Source organism: Numida meleagris, chromosome 3 (assembly GCF_002078875.1).
Source record: "Numida meleagris isolate 19003 breed g44 Domestic line chromosome 3, NumMel1.0, whole genome shotgun sequence".
Taxonomy (NCBI): Eukaryota; Metazoa; Chordata; class Aves; order Galliformes; family Numididae; genus Numida; species Numida meleagris.
The window spans coordinates 72,598,925-72,614,107 of record NC_034411.1 but is presented as its reverse complement, the minus strand read 5'-3'; the positions used below and the strand labels follow the sequence as shown (position 1 = coordinate 72,614,107).

At 35.3% G+C, this 15,183-nt stretch overlaps 1 protein-coding gene across 13 annotated transcripts in view; it reads left to right on the top strand.

Annotated features, from left to right (window-relative positions):
- Positions 1-15,183, top strand: part of KLHL32 (kelch like family member 32) — a 122,396-nt gene that overhangs the window by 31,195 nt on the left and 76,018 nt on the right. The window lies entirely within an intron of this gene.

The window sequence follows — 15,183 nt, the reverse complement described above, 5'->3', positions numbered from 1 at the left end:
TATCCACTGGTCATAAAGACTAGACTTAAGTGCCTCGATTTTAGCTGTTAAAATTACATAAAGATGAGTTCTACCTTTAGTGTTTCCTGGATTTTCTTGGAGGAATGTTGGAAGAACCTTGCAGATTTGCTAACTGTGCTGAAGTCATTTCCATGAGAAATTGACGTTTCACTAACTTTTGAGAGATTTTTTTCATGTAAGCACAGGACTGTAGGGGATAGGATTCTGAGAACATTAGATGTTGGAGTTGCCTTGAATAAAATTCAGATGACAACAGTATACATCAATGTGACACAACAAGCTTGCCTTCTGTAGCTTCAGAATTCTGTAGCTCATACTTCTGATTAATATACTAGCCTACCTTCAGCTCTATCTGGAGGGCCTGTCATCCAATTCTTTTTATTTTATAGATTACCCAAGGAGTGTGCTCAGTTCTCCAAAAGGCTCTGCCAACACAAGTATTTGTTTTTGTTTTCTTTTTCACCACTTTCATAAAAAAATCGGTACAAGTAGCTGGGTATTTGCTTCATAGAGATCCTGATTATGGTTTTCTATGCATTCTGTGTCTATTTTGATTTAAATTGAACTACTGCTGAGATTGTCCTTTCTTGATAAGAATAAGAAGTCAGATAAGCAGCATTTTTTTCCAAATCGTGACTTATTTACTTGTTTTACTGCAATGAAAATTTGTTAACGCTTGGAGGATGACTAACTGTGTGTCCTGTTAGAAACTGAAGAGGGAGTAAGAAATACTGTACATAGAAGAGTGGTGAATGTCAGAGATTGTCTTACTATCATTTTTTAATTTGGCTGGGATAATTTTTTTATTTGCTTTTTCAAAACAGAATAGGGACCTGACCTTCAACAAACAATGGATTTGACCATCTTTTGGGTAGTAGCCTGACATCCTGTCTTCCAGTTGGTATAGCTTGTAGCTTCAGCTGTGCTGAAATATTAGAATTGAAATTAGAAGAGTTTAGTTGGAAGGGACTTGGAACGTCTGAGTCCAACTGACTATCCTAAACATTGCAGTGAGACAAGAAGTGTGAGTTAGTGAGTATATGTGCATTTTGATAGCCCTAGCAAGATAAGTAATATCCAAATAAAAGATTTTTTTTCCTTTTTTCCCCTCTGGGAGCAAAATGAAATGTCACTGAATGACTTCATTTGTAGGCATTTACAATGCTGGCAGGTGATTATGTAAGCTCAAGCTTTTCTTGTACAAAATGCCTTGGTGTTTTTAGTCAGAACAACTCCTTTCTCCTTCCTTATTTTTCACTTGGGGGTGTTTATAGTTACAGGCCTTGATTATTTTTTTTTGTTTCAGAAAAATGTACATTTTTTATGTTATCTGAGTGAACAGTTATATCAATTAACCAGAATAGACTTAGAAATCTAATAATTCTATTAAGATTTCTAATCCATTATAAAATGTCAGTAGCATCCTGTGTTGTTTTTTTTTTTCACCATAAGCATTTTCACTTCTTAAGAGAATCCGTCTTTGAAATTAACCAAATGGATACTAATTTTGTTTACTGTCTTTACTGTCTTAGTACTTACAGCTGTCACTGTTGATTGTTAAACAGTTTGTTTTCAGAGAGTTTTTATGTACTGTCTTTCATCTCACTAAGCAGAGTATATATTCCTATATACACAGCAGTGTTAGTTGGTCTTATTTTTATAAGCAAATTCTGACTATATGGAGAAAATTGTTTTTGAGGTCTTGTTATGTGAGTCAGGAAGAGGAAAAGGCTCTCCCTAACTTAGGGGTAGATTTAAGGACTTGTAGTACTGACGTTCTATTGTAATCTGGAAGTGATACTGATATAGAAATCCTTTTCCCAGGTAATCTTTAAAAATGTTAGCTCTTCACATTGGATCAAATAAATTCTTTGGTTCTGGTAGCATCTATTCAGTACCAAGACTTTGGTGCAAAAAGAGGCCATTACCCTCACTACTGGCTTCCTGAGTAGGTTGAGAAGTATTTCTTGTATATTACAACTTCTCCGAGGATCAGCTTCCTTTCATTTTCTCAGATGGAAATCATGATATAGTTGAGAATTTGAAGTATTTAATCTATTTTAATTAGCAAACACAGCTTTGGTAGATCTCAGTCACATGGATTCATTGTGGCATCTAATTCTTTCTAAACTACTCTTAATTTTTTTTTCTCCGAGCATATAAAATTCTTGTGTTAAATTCACCATCTTGGTTTTAATTATTGTTGGTTCTTCAATCAAATAATTTAACTATAGCTCTTACAAGGATATTGCTGCTATTTACAAGCAGTTAACTTAAAGTGAGTTCCTATATGCCTATTATCTACCTATAACTTGAACCCAAGCATTTTAATGAGTGTGAAATACAACATTCTAAGTTAGAGTAATTCTATATTAAAAAAATAGCGGAGGGAAGGAAATGCAGTTCTAGAACATCCTTATTCATCCTTATCTGTGCAGTCAATGCTCCTTTATTCTGTGAGGCTTTGAAGCAATTTTCCATTGCTGCAGACAGAATTCCCACAGTACAGCAGTGTGGGTACTATCACAAGCATTTACAATAATCTTTTATGAATTCTGTTTTCAAATTTCCAACAGTTGTTATTATTGTCAGAGTAAGTATGTTTCTGTTGTAATTCTCATAGTACAAAAATGAATTAATTGCAGTTCTGCCACTGGTGGATGGTAGGCAACATGGTGTCTTGTTCTCCGAGTCATGCTCTTGATTTTTTTTTCTTTTTTGAATTCCCTATACAGTAAGTGTGGCAGAATCAACTCTGCGGTTAGTGAGGTAGGCCTTGAGAGACTGTAACCCACTGCCTCTAGTTAAATTAGTGTTGTAACAGCATCTGGTGATTGGTAACTGTGCAACTGATGAGCTTCCTCTATTTAGAAGAAGGACAGAAGTCTTCTCCTCTGCTTCCCCATGCTCTCTCTGTTCAATTTTACAGTGCTTCTATGGCAAGCATCCTGAAGCTGTGCTCCATTGCCTCTTCTGTGTTGCTGTAAGTGTCTGACAATGGAAAGCCAGCTTATTGGAGCAAGGCTGTGGTATGGAAGTGTTTCATACCAATTTTATTCTGCGTCTGTATTTTCTGGTGAAGAAACCTTCCATCTTAGAATGTTGTTGGATGCAATAGACAGTTCCTATTTTTTTTTCAATCTCCATTAGTATCTTCCTACACAACCCCAGGAGAAATTAAAGCTATTATTCTGTGGGTGTTGTGAAGCTGAAAACACCTTGTGCTTAAACCACCTGAGTGAATTATTTGGGCAGTGTGTCTCTCCTAGCTTCAGTGAATAAGACTGACATACCACAAGAAGTATCTAAAGAAAGAGACAAGACTGCTGAAGAACCAAAAACATGATCTACATCTTGTCCTTGGTGGGGTGTACATGGGGTGGTATTAGAATGTTTTAATACTATCTGTATAGCTGCTTTTCTTTTGGATGTTCCCTCAGCCAAAATAAATTTCTTGCATTCCTCTTCATTTGTACTAGGAGAAGTCCATCACACTGCACATGATTTTGCCTTTTGTGTTGCACATTATTCTTGTTAGAAGTTTTATGGGAAATTATCTTTCTTTAAAAAATAAAAATAATAAAAATCAATTGCTTCATTGTTACTACTACCATTTTTAGCACCCTGTTAACTTCATTTTAGTAGCCTGAAATGCAGTGTCAGCTAGTTGTATTCATGTCACTGTAGGTCTTCGTTTAATGAAAGGCTGGATTTAAGCAGTGGAACCTCTACATTTGACTGTCCTGAACAGCTTTGTAAAATGCTGCTGGTTGTCTATCTGCGCTGGTGGCTTAGGTGCGCTTAATCTGCCTAAGACAAACTGCATTCAAATTTAGACATCTAAAACCTGACTAAGTCTCAACCAACTCTTACTGAATGACCTAATGTACAAGCAACCAGTGAATTCAGCGATCTCTGTTTTGTAGCTAATGGCTCCAAGGAGGGTGATATCATTAACAGCGTTGGATGATAACATAAGAATGGCCCTACTCTGTCAGGCTGTTGGCTACTTTAGTAGTAGCTGTCATGATACTTTGAGAAAAAGAGTGAAAACAGGCTGAACTTAATGTGTCCCTGAGAATTCTTCAGTTGTGTTTAGCTTGGGTGTTTCTAATGGTGGGTGTGCTTTCTGTCTATTAATTAACTCTAAATACAGGTCTCATCTGAGCTTTCATCCTGTTTCTGACAAGTGGTCCACAGCATTAGTGTGTAGAAATACTTTTGGTTTGTTTTGAATCAGATTTCTACAAGTTTTATTAGATTTTTCTTCTTTTGGAAAAGATGAAAAAACGTCATTTCCTAGGGGTTCTTTTAACAGCACTAAATAGTATCTTTTCCAAGTCGGAAACTTCTCACTTACTCAGATGGTACTCAGTTGGAAGCTGTTCCCTATTCTTGATCTTAATTTTGTCCTTCTTTGAGTATTTTCCAGATGTAGTGTATCTTTTGTGAGATGAGGGTAACAAAATTACATGCAGTGGGAGGCAAAGCATAGACTTCTGCATGGGAATAGGGTTGTTTTCCATTTTATTCTTTCTTACCTAAAAACGTTCAAGTTTTGATTACTTTTTTTTTCTTTAACCATTGCTGAGCACTGAACTGATGCTTTCATGAAACTCACATACTCTAAGACTTCTCTTTTGAGCTGTAAGGATAAGATGGGAAACCATCATTTCCAAATTTAGGCTGTTTTTTCTCATGTGTGTCACTCTACATTGAATTTTTCATGCTATTATTTAGTCCACTCACTCATGTCATACAATACTTTAATAGTTAATCATGTTTTGCCTGTGTCCTTACTTGCTGGAATAGTTTTCTCAGTGGGCTTTGTAGCCTCAATGGGCTCATTCTTTTCCAGATTGTCTCTGGATGTGTTGGCTACGCAAGAATGAGAGGCTCCACTGGAATCATCACTCCCTTGTGAAAACTGGCCTGTTCTTTTCATGTGTATTGTTTTTCTTCTTTTTTGTTCATTTTTTTTTTCCTCTCCAACTTCAGTTGCTCATTTATCCAGGCAAAGACCTCTCTTTTTTTCCTCATTTGCCTATCTTAATTTAAAGACCTTTGAATAATTTTATCAAAATGTTATCTGGGAATCCGCTTTGTGGAAGACTAAGGGTTAGAGTTCATCTTCTTCATCAGTATTACTTTTATATGTATAAAAACAATTTTATGTGTGTGTGATCTCGTGAAACTCAGTCTAGTAAACCGTTTACAATTTCAGATGTATGGGACATTTTCAGCTATGGTTGAAATAAAAACCAGGTCTTCCAAGGTTACTAGTGTACCACCTATGAAAGCAGGTGACAACTGAATGTAAAGCTCATTTGAAATCAGTATTACTAGATATTAGGACACATCTATGTTTTTGGAAGCTCTCAAACATGACATTTAAGGATCTACCTTTCTGGAGTTTGATTTCTACTCAAAAGGCGTAGTTATCAAGCCCGTAAAATTAATGGGGATGATTAAATTGACATGGTTGTGGTCTGTTATTTTTGGTGTGGGATTTTTTTGTCAGGAATTAAGGAAAAATCTGAGGATAAATGAGAACAGATGAATGTAGATTTCTAAAAATAAAAAGAAAAGATGACTTTATAGAGGTATTTGTTCCAGAGGAGGTAGCTGATGGAGGGCAAAGCTCAGCTGAGGATGAAAGCTGTTGTCACAAATGACTGTAATGTTAACAGAAACTTGGTTAGTCAAGACATTCTTCTGTTATTTAGGAAATAATTAATGTTTAATTACTGTTGTAGATTTTCTCATTAAATGATGTGGAATGTCAAAAAAAAGAATCTTCAATAAGCTGGCTTTATTCCTCAGACTTTGTAACAAATAGACAGTGGGAACTAGGGAAATTCTTTAGCAAAATTATGCTATAGTTATAATAGGTTTATAATCATAATGGAAAAACTAGATTCTTTTTGAAAAGATCTGAACGGTATCTAGTTCAACCCTTCATAAAATGGGCCAGATATGGAAGATATGTACGTACAAATATTAATAAAATGAACCATTTCAAATTACAACATTAGGCTTCTCACATAATATACTTTTGCAGTTAATCTTCAGAGTAGAAGATAATTATTGCAGTTTACTATTGCTTGGCACATTTGGATTTCAATGTCTAATGACACGTCATATAATGACTGACTTCTTAAAAAGCTAATTGAAATAACTAACGTTATGTTGCTCCAGTTCCTTTACATGAAATTTTACTGTACAGCTTTTAAGTTATGGCTGGCATACGTTGAGGTGGGAAACTTCTGTTCTTGACTTTTATTTGTAGCCCCCCTTCAATGTGTCCTGAATGAAACACATTGTGGTAGTCAGTGCTAGCTCAAGAGCTGACTTTTATTTCAGTTTTATTTTGGGCTTGATTTTGATATCGCTTGCTAAAATCATCAAAGGAACAATAGGCTTATGCATTTGCTGGGAAGCATTAAACCAATTTAAACCAAAATTTGCAAATATGACTCATACTTTCCTATGCTTAACTGGAGATGCTGGATAAAATCTGTTTTCAATTTTGCTGCTCCTTTTGTGTTCCAAACAGCAGGCCTTTTTAAGAACAACTATTGTTAGGACAGGCTGTGCATTACTGCAGATTGCTGCAGTGCTTTGCATGACATGGTCCTCCTTGCAATTCAGTTTTCTTTCTGCTACCACAATGAAAATAATTTTGGTATTCAGGATCAACTACAGTGACTCATTTCTTATGAAATATTGGAACTGTTAAGGTTTCTGTAACTGTGGTAGTTCGCTTAATTTTCTTTTTTTCTGATATGAGATTACACATGGAAATTGAAGAATTATTTTGTTCCTACAGCACAACTTGAGCTACTTCTCAATATAAGTCTTTTTAGTGATGATATGTAAATTCACTGGGGGGAGTATGCTGCCATCTATCCTTTTTCTTGTGTATCAAATCATGTTTGTGCATCTAAGCAAAAGTTAGATTTTTAGAGTTAGAAAAAAATAGAAAAAGAAACACTGCACTGACTATTAGAAGTAGAACCATCACAGTATGTACTCTATTTCATACAGATTCAGCCAAAAAGGTAACTTGTTAGCAACAAAATGCTTCTGTTTTGGTTATTTTGACTGGGAGTAAAGGCTCTGCCTTGTTACAACCAAGAAACTTACCTTGCTCTTACTGAGCAGCTCCCAACAAATGTTCAGAAATCACATCCTTAGTTCCTATACACGGTAAAGCAGGGTAGCTCTCTACTTCCATTTTTATTACTCGTTTCTATCGACTCTTAAGAAATTAATATCTGTGTATTAACAGAGAAATCCTAGAAGTGTGTTTCATATATGATTGATTTGGTTTGCTTTTAGGTGCAGTGCATCACTCTCTGACTGATATACTGAAAGAAACAGCAGAGGCTCAATGATATTTACTTTGCCAGCAGTAACATGTGAGCCTTCAGTACTGTCTATGAAATTGTATTTTTGCTGCTTAGTTGTTTTTGTGGTTTTTTTTTTTTGTATTTTTGTTAATTTCTTTAACTGTTAACTTGATTCCCATAAACTGGGAATTATTGCTGACTTTTTCATTTTACAGAATTCATTTTAGTTGCATGGCAAATGCTTAAAAAAATATTTAGATAGATTTCATTGAGCAGATGTATTAGTGCAGGCTCAGTTATCGATGATTGATGTTATGTGACATTTTCTCTAAGAATTTGTATAGAACTTGTTCAGAAGAATCATGTAATGAGCCTCTTAATCATAATTCATGCAGTTGGTCTTGATGGATCTGTTTTTCAGTGCACAGGAGACTCCAGAGGCCATGACTTATGATTGATTTAGGACAGACAAGCTTAAAATTAGATGAAAATGAAGCAAGATATAACACGCTATTTATGAGAAGAACAAACTGTGTTCTTACATGCAGCAAGGAAATATTCACCTATTAAATTTATTATTTGGATAAATGTATGTTACATATATACAACATGGTTAAAATTTCATGTTGACATTGTTGTCTGTGAAAGTAGTATCTTGATTCTTGTTAACTGTGATTTTTTTATTGAGATAGGTAAAAACAGCAAAGAAGAAACAACACTGCTTACATAATGATTAATAAAGGAGTAGATACTACAAAGGAGATTAAATAGGTTATGATTTGTTTATTTCATTTACTGTTACAAGAACAACGAGGTGCTATTTTTAGTACAAACTGCAAAAGAAGAAAGTTTTGGCCTGAAAGAGTTTATAGTCCAAACAGATAGTCTCGGGACTGGATGTTTGTAATTTTGAGCAACCTGTACACAGATAGGCTTAGGTACTAAATCAGGAAGAATTTAAGACTGTGAGCTGTTCCATTGATGCTAATTAAGATTCCACAGGCTTAAAATTACACATGCAATAAAAAATCTTAAGATATCAAATCATAACTGAGCTCCCTGAGCAGTGTAGGAAATCGATCCAAGTTTTCTTAAGTGTTCGTTTACTTTCCTAACAAATTTTATGATGCACAAGAGAAGGACAATCAATTTTCTGAAAAGAAAAAGATGTGCGACAGATAAACATAAAAGTAAATGAATATGCTATGGGAAACAAATCTGAATAAAGCACTGCACTTAATGAAGATGCCTGTCTATTTTAAGATAATTTTGAGAAGAGCTCAAGCAATATCATTGTGGAATTGCAGAGAAAATAATTTCAGATGGTAATTCTTCTCTTCTGAAACACTAAAACAATACTCAGTAGTATTGCTTACCTTAAAAATTCAGGGCAAAATGCTCAGGAAAATTTGGCAATAACACTGATCTTTTTTCTTTACCAGTTAATTTGCTAGAAAGACTGAACAGATGTTTACTCATTTTCAAAATTGTTGTGTTTTTTCAGCTCTAACATGTACACGTTTTTTTTTTCTTTTTATTTTCTTCAGACGTGTTTCTGCATTGGGTGGGAAAAGTTAGTTAAACTAGATAATGACTACCAAACAAGCTGCTTGTTGCACTGTGCTTTTTAGCTGGAGAGTTTAGCCTCAGTGATAAAAGAGGCCAGGTAGGATGGTGTATTTAAGTTTTAATTTATGGTAGAACTGATGAGGTTTTTTCTCTGATAACTTTTGATCTTTGACCAGAGTGCTTACAATATTGCTGTTGATTTTTCAGGAAAAGTAGAAGAACTCCATACTTAGAGTAAGCTCATGTGCACTGAGGCTAGCTCGCTGTTTGTTCACCTTGACATCCTGAGTGTTCATATTTTTGAGTGTGTTGCAATGAAAGGAACGACAAGAACGCTAGTTTGCTCTGTGCCAACTTTCCATTCTCCCTATCTGGTTGTGGTTGCGAGGAAGTGCAGGAAATGCTTATGACTTTTACTGTCTAGAATGTGTCGGATTTCTAGACAGCCACATGAGAAAAACAGCTGCAGGTGAAGGCATGCTCTGTTACATGAGTTGCAAAGTTAGAGTCAAGGATGAAGAATGACAAAGTAAGCTGAATGGGGGGTATTTGTATTGTGTTGTGCAAAGCAAGCCTGGCCTTGCTGAAACCCTATGAACATCATGGGAATGCAGCTTTTAATTCAGATGATTCTGACATATCCCAAGATTTAATAACTGTGTTTCCTGAGTGACTGTTAACACTGTGGTTAAGTAGGAATTGTGTAGTACAGAATTATGTGTTAGTGTGTGTGGGGGGGAATCCAAGTGTTTTTTTAATGTTGTAGTAGATGTAGAACTAGTGCTGCTGATAGTTAGCAAAACAATGTTTGAGAACACCAAGGCATAAAATTTGGAAATGTTTTTTTGGGTGCCTATGGACTGATTCAGTTTACTTTCTGGTGTTTGAAAGCTTAGGTTTATTTTGAAAGTTGCTTTTAGAAATAAATCAAAATAAAAATAGATAAAGATGACTGTCACTTTGCATTTTTGCTCAGGGAGCTTTGAGATATTGAAACACTGTCCTTTATTCCTAGAGGACCCAAAGTATGTCTAGAAGGCAAAAATTTCAATATTCAGTTGCTCATCTCCCATTTGGAAGATTTCACAAAAGTTGATTGGGACTGATGTAGCTGAAATAAGGGATGAGCATAAGAAAATCAAGATAGACAAATGGAAGGATGATTCAGCCTTTCTTAACTAGTGATCTGCAACTATTTTAAAGACCCACATACCCCTAAGGCTTTTGAACTTGAAATTACTTTATGTGAATGCAGATAACTGAAAGAAATCTCTGGTTCTTAAAAAATATTAATTTGTCACATGAAACAAACTAACGTGCAAATATTTTTCAGTGAATTGTTGCTATTATGGTTTGTAGCTTTCATTCCAGAAATGCTCATCTTCAGAATTTCTTCTGTTCCCATAAAATGGATGTGCTAAAAGAAAACAATTCACTTCCATCTCTTCAACTTATATTCCTCAGTTCAGTTCACATAACCCATTATTCTTAGAACGAAAGTTTTTGCCTACTTTAGTTATCTAGGCTAAGCTAATTGTTTAGGCTTCCTCTTCAGTTACAGAGTAGAAAGGATATTTGGTGTGGCCTTACCTTAAATATTGTGTGTAGTCCTGGTCTCCAAAAAATAAAAGGGATATTAAGATATTTCATCCCACTACACCCTGTAAATTGATGTCCAGACATACCTATTTCTATATATCGGTTGCCCACAAAACACTTTCACTTAATTTTGTTATTCAGTTGCCTATCTATAGATACTGCTATTCTAGGCTCCAATGACAGTTTGCTCTCCATTTCTCTGAAGTTCTGAGTATTTTAGAAACTTCCCTTCTATCCTGTATTTACATAATATATAATATTAATGCTCATTTAATGACTTCATTACTTTCTTTTAAACATGTGTTAAATGTTAAACAGGTTATATACAGATTTAAATTATAACCTAATACTTTTAGCTGTCTTTCAAATATTTTCCCGTAAGTTGTTTGAAGTTGTATCAGTGTTCAAATGCATATATATTTAAACATGTATGTAAATGTGTGTTTATATATTTATGTGTAAGTATATTTACATGCTATATATTATTTATATATTATCTTATTAAGTATGTTGTGTACAAATGAGGACAAGCTCACTACTCTCACAGATATGGATCAGCTGAGTAAGTAAGAAAGTGACTCTGAGGGCAAGGAGCAATTTTGTACCTTGCCATTTCTGACAGGGAGAAATTTGTATTTTGGGGATTTTGGTTATTCTCATGTTTCTATATTAAAGTTGCATGTTGTGAAGGAGTCTGTGCATGTTCCTGCAGAGCTGAGCATGGGAATTTAGACCCAATGACTGTGCTATGCATCATTTACTCAGGGTCTTCTGCCCAGCTACATCAATTCTGATCACATCCATTTTGATTGTTATGTGGTAGTTTTACAATCCTCTTATTTTGTGTTCTGTGGAAATAGTCTTGTAAAGGTGTCTTTGGGTGCTGCTGGCAAACTGGTTAAACTGCAAATATGCCATTTATTAAAGGCCCACCAACTTACTATGCTACTTCAAAGTCAAATTTTCAAGAGTCTGAGAGCTGTTTTTTTCAAGGAAGGAACATCATGTTCACTTTTCTTCTGAAGGATTGGTTTAGTTAATTAAAGTCTTGGCTTAAAAAAAACCAAAACAGATAAAAACCAGTATTTAAGCAGTCACTTGATTTTCCTCAATGTTCACTCATTGACTGCATAACAGATCAAGGCCTGGAGATTTAAAGGAGCTGGAAGATAAGGTGAGTCTTCTCACCAGTGGGTTTTGTTGTAAAAGGGAACATCAGTTGATATATTGGCAGTTTGGGTGCTATCCACACTCATGATGGTCTTGGAGGAAGAAAGGAGGCATTTTCAAATGTTTTATTTTATCCAAGCAGAGATATGTTAAAACAAATTTTGAAATACCAGTATTGTTGAATTAAATTAATAATGTAAAATAATTAATGTCATATTAAGCCAAATTTTCTAATTTTTTCTGATAAGTTTGACTTCTAATTATGCACTTATACAAATACTTTATATTTCGTTATTTTTCTTATCTGTCTATCACTTGTACATCTACCTGAGTTGTTCTTTTTATTGCCTTATTTTCAATGTACCTGAGGGAAAAATGAAGTAGGCTACTAGCATTGCATTAAAAGTAGGACTGATGGATCTCTTTGAGTGCAGAGAATGTCAAAGCATTTGCAGAGATGCATCTGAAATCTGAGTTTGGCAGCCCAACCACAACTCAAGCCAAAGTTTAATGACCGTGTTTTTGCAGTTATAACATTCTTATTCAGTAGAGCAAATTAAAGACTGGTCTTTCTGAGCTCAAATTCTGCCTGTGACTGAACAGCTTTCTTTCATGCCAGATTAAACCTTTAAAGTGTCAGGCTGAGAAGGAAATTTGCCTACTGGTAAGGGCACTGAGGATCACCGAGCAGCATTATGTTCTCCCGTGTTGGAGACTGTTTTCTGAATGTGGGTAGTCTGTCGACCATTGCAGATCTTACCGTGCAATTAAATTCTTTTGCATTGCTGTCTGAAAAATAAATGATACTGACTATCAAAAGCTTCCACAGAATACTCAGAGGGTGGCAGGAGCAAAAACAAACTCCATGTAGCAGATGGCATGCGGAGCCACAGCAGCGACAGTTCTGACAACAGGGTGCTCTATTAGACAATGTCTGTACTAGTAAATAAGATGGGTAAAGAGTTAGTTTCTGGCCCTTAAACACACAGCATGATTAATGTCCTTATGACCGAACCTCCCCTCTACAAGCATCTTGGCCTTATCCATGCTATGACTTGAGCTACCTTGCTCGTGGGCTGCAGCTTTGGCCTTGCCTGGGAGAGCTCTGGCTGGCAAGGGGGGTTGGGGCCGTGCTGGAGACCGCATACGTTAAGCACTGTGGTTAGTTGCTTGACATGGACTTACTTAGCAGCCTTATGCTGTTGAGTTTACTAATTTAGCAATAAACCGTGTGTAAGGACCACATTAGAATTGCTATTGTACAGTGGAAAAGTCTTGCAAACATAAATCTAGAAAGCCTACAAAGAAAACCCGTACCAGTTCATCACAGAAGTGATTCACTGTTTACAGATGATACTCTGTTAAGAGTTCCTTGTATCTTCAAATTTAGCTCATTGTGTGAGGCATTCAGTCTTTGATCAGAATAGAAAATTTGTTAGTAACAACAGTGTCTTCAGGTGGTTCCTATGTATAAGTAGGCAGCATACTGATGATTACTGTGGTACAGAGTGCAGAGTGTGCAGGATCCCATACGACCACGCACTTCACAGCTTTCTGCAGATCATCTGCCAGGGAGATGGGTGCAGTGAAGGCTTGTATACACTATAAGGGCTGTGTGGGCATGGGGTGTAGTGAAGCTTTACTCTTTATTCAGGAGTTGGGATAGTAAAGAAATATTATCCAAAAAAGTATATTTAGTTATGAATTTCTGATATGACAAGTTAGTCTTCACAGCCAGAGAAGCACCTATACGTACAGTGATGTGAGTGATTCTTACTAGAAGAGCTTTTAAGGAGCTTCAGAATAATTAACTGGTACTTCTGAAATTTGGAATACATTTTACTAAAAATAAATGTAAATAAAATTCCTTTTCTTCTAGTTCCAGTACAGGTATATATTGACCATAATTTGCAGACAATCTGGCAAAACCCACATAGAGTACTGGGATCTAGTCTGTGTATTTTGCATTAAAAAAAATGAAATAAAGACTGTTAAGTATAGTAGATGTTGTTGTCCTTGGTTTTTGTTCCAGTCTAACACAAGTGAAATAAAAAAATGGCCTACTGCAACATTTCTCTGTATTAGTCCATCAAATTACCACTTAATAGAAATAGCAACAGTTGATGCATAGAATACTTTATGCACAGGATTATTAGCAATTCTGTAAATTCACTTTTGTGCAAGAATTTAAACACGTTTCCTGTTTTCCCTGAGGCAGAACAGGCTCTGTAACTGTAGATTCATACGCTTTAAGGCATATTGATAACACACTTAAATACATGGGATCTATAAATCTGAAAATAATTGTTCATTGGTGTGGTGACTACAAATTCTTAATCTAAGGAAAAATCTATATTCTAATGAAAAATATCAGAACTCCTAACCGTGGTATTTGTGAATAGTTAACACAATATAAAACTACTGGGAATATTCTCATGCTTAACAAATAATCTTTTCTGAAAGGCTTAATGAAGGTAAAATGACTTAGCTACCTGGTGTGATTTTTGTCTCAAATCTTGTATTGCACTTTTTGTTTTCTGTCTTGTTCTGTGATATAAAGCCAGTTTAACATGTGAAGTTTATTTATCCTTTTTATAAGAGCATGATTTATGATGTGATAATCATTCTCAAAATTAAATGTGCTTATTCCTAACAGTGTAAGAAATCCTGCAATTGTTCCATTTTACCATATTGTAACATAATTTAGCAAATAAATATGCAGTCCTTTCAATTGACTTCTGAAATATTTTCATACTGAAAGTGTAACCAGTTTAAGTGTTAGAAACACTTCTGTCTTATACTACATACAACTGGCAACCACAATAAAGTCATGTAGAAAATGTTCAGAAAAACTACCTGTCTATTGACTGTGTTGACAATGTATCACACACAGTCTGTGGTGCCCTCTGGTTTATGACATTACAGGCCATGAACTTAATAGAATATGTTTCTAGGTAATGTCTTCTACGATAAACAGATTGTGGTGTTAGTAGCTGCAACAGCAGCTTGAACATACATTGGTTATGTAGTCCAGAGCAGGTGTAAATTTTTGAACATGCAATTAAACGTGAACTCAGAAAATATCTTAACCAGAAGAACATTTTGGTTACTGAACTGCAGAGAGGTCTGTTAGTGCATAGACTTTTATATCTTAAAGTTGAATCCTTAAATACAACAGAAGCAGGAAATACGACCTTGCAAAGCAATGCCTGTGGATGTATCCATATCATCGTGTTAACCTGGACCAATAAAGTTCTTTTTACTGTCCCTATTAATGGCTGTCTCAGAGTGCTTTAATTGACTTACTTTTGGATGAAACTAAACTAGAAAATGTGCTACAAATGCTGATGGGCATCCATGTAGCTGCATCAGATTATGGTTTATCTGAAGTAAACCCTCAAAGAAAAAAAGATAGCATGGACTCAGGTTCCCAGAAGAAACTTTTATTCTACAAATTAATCCCATTGGACCA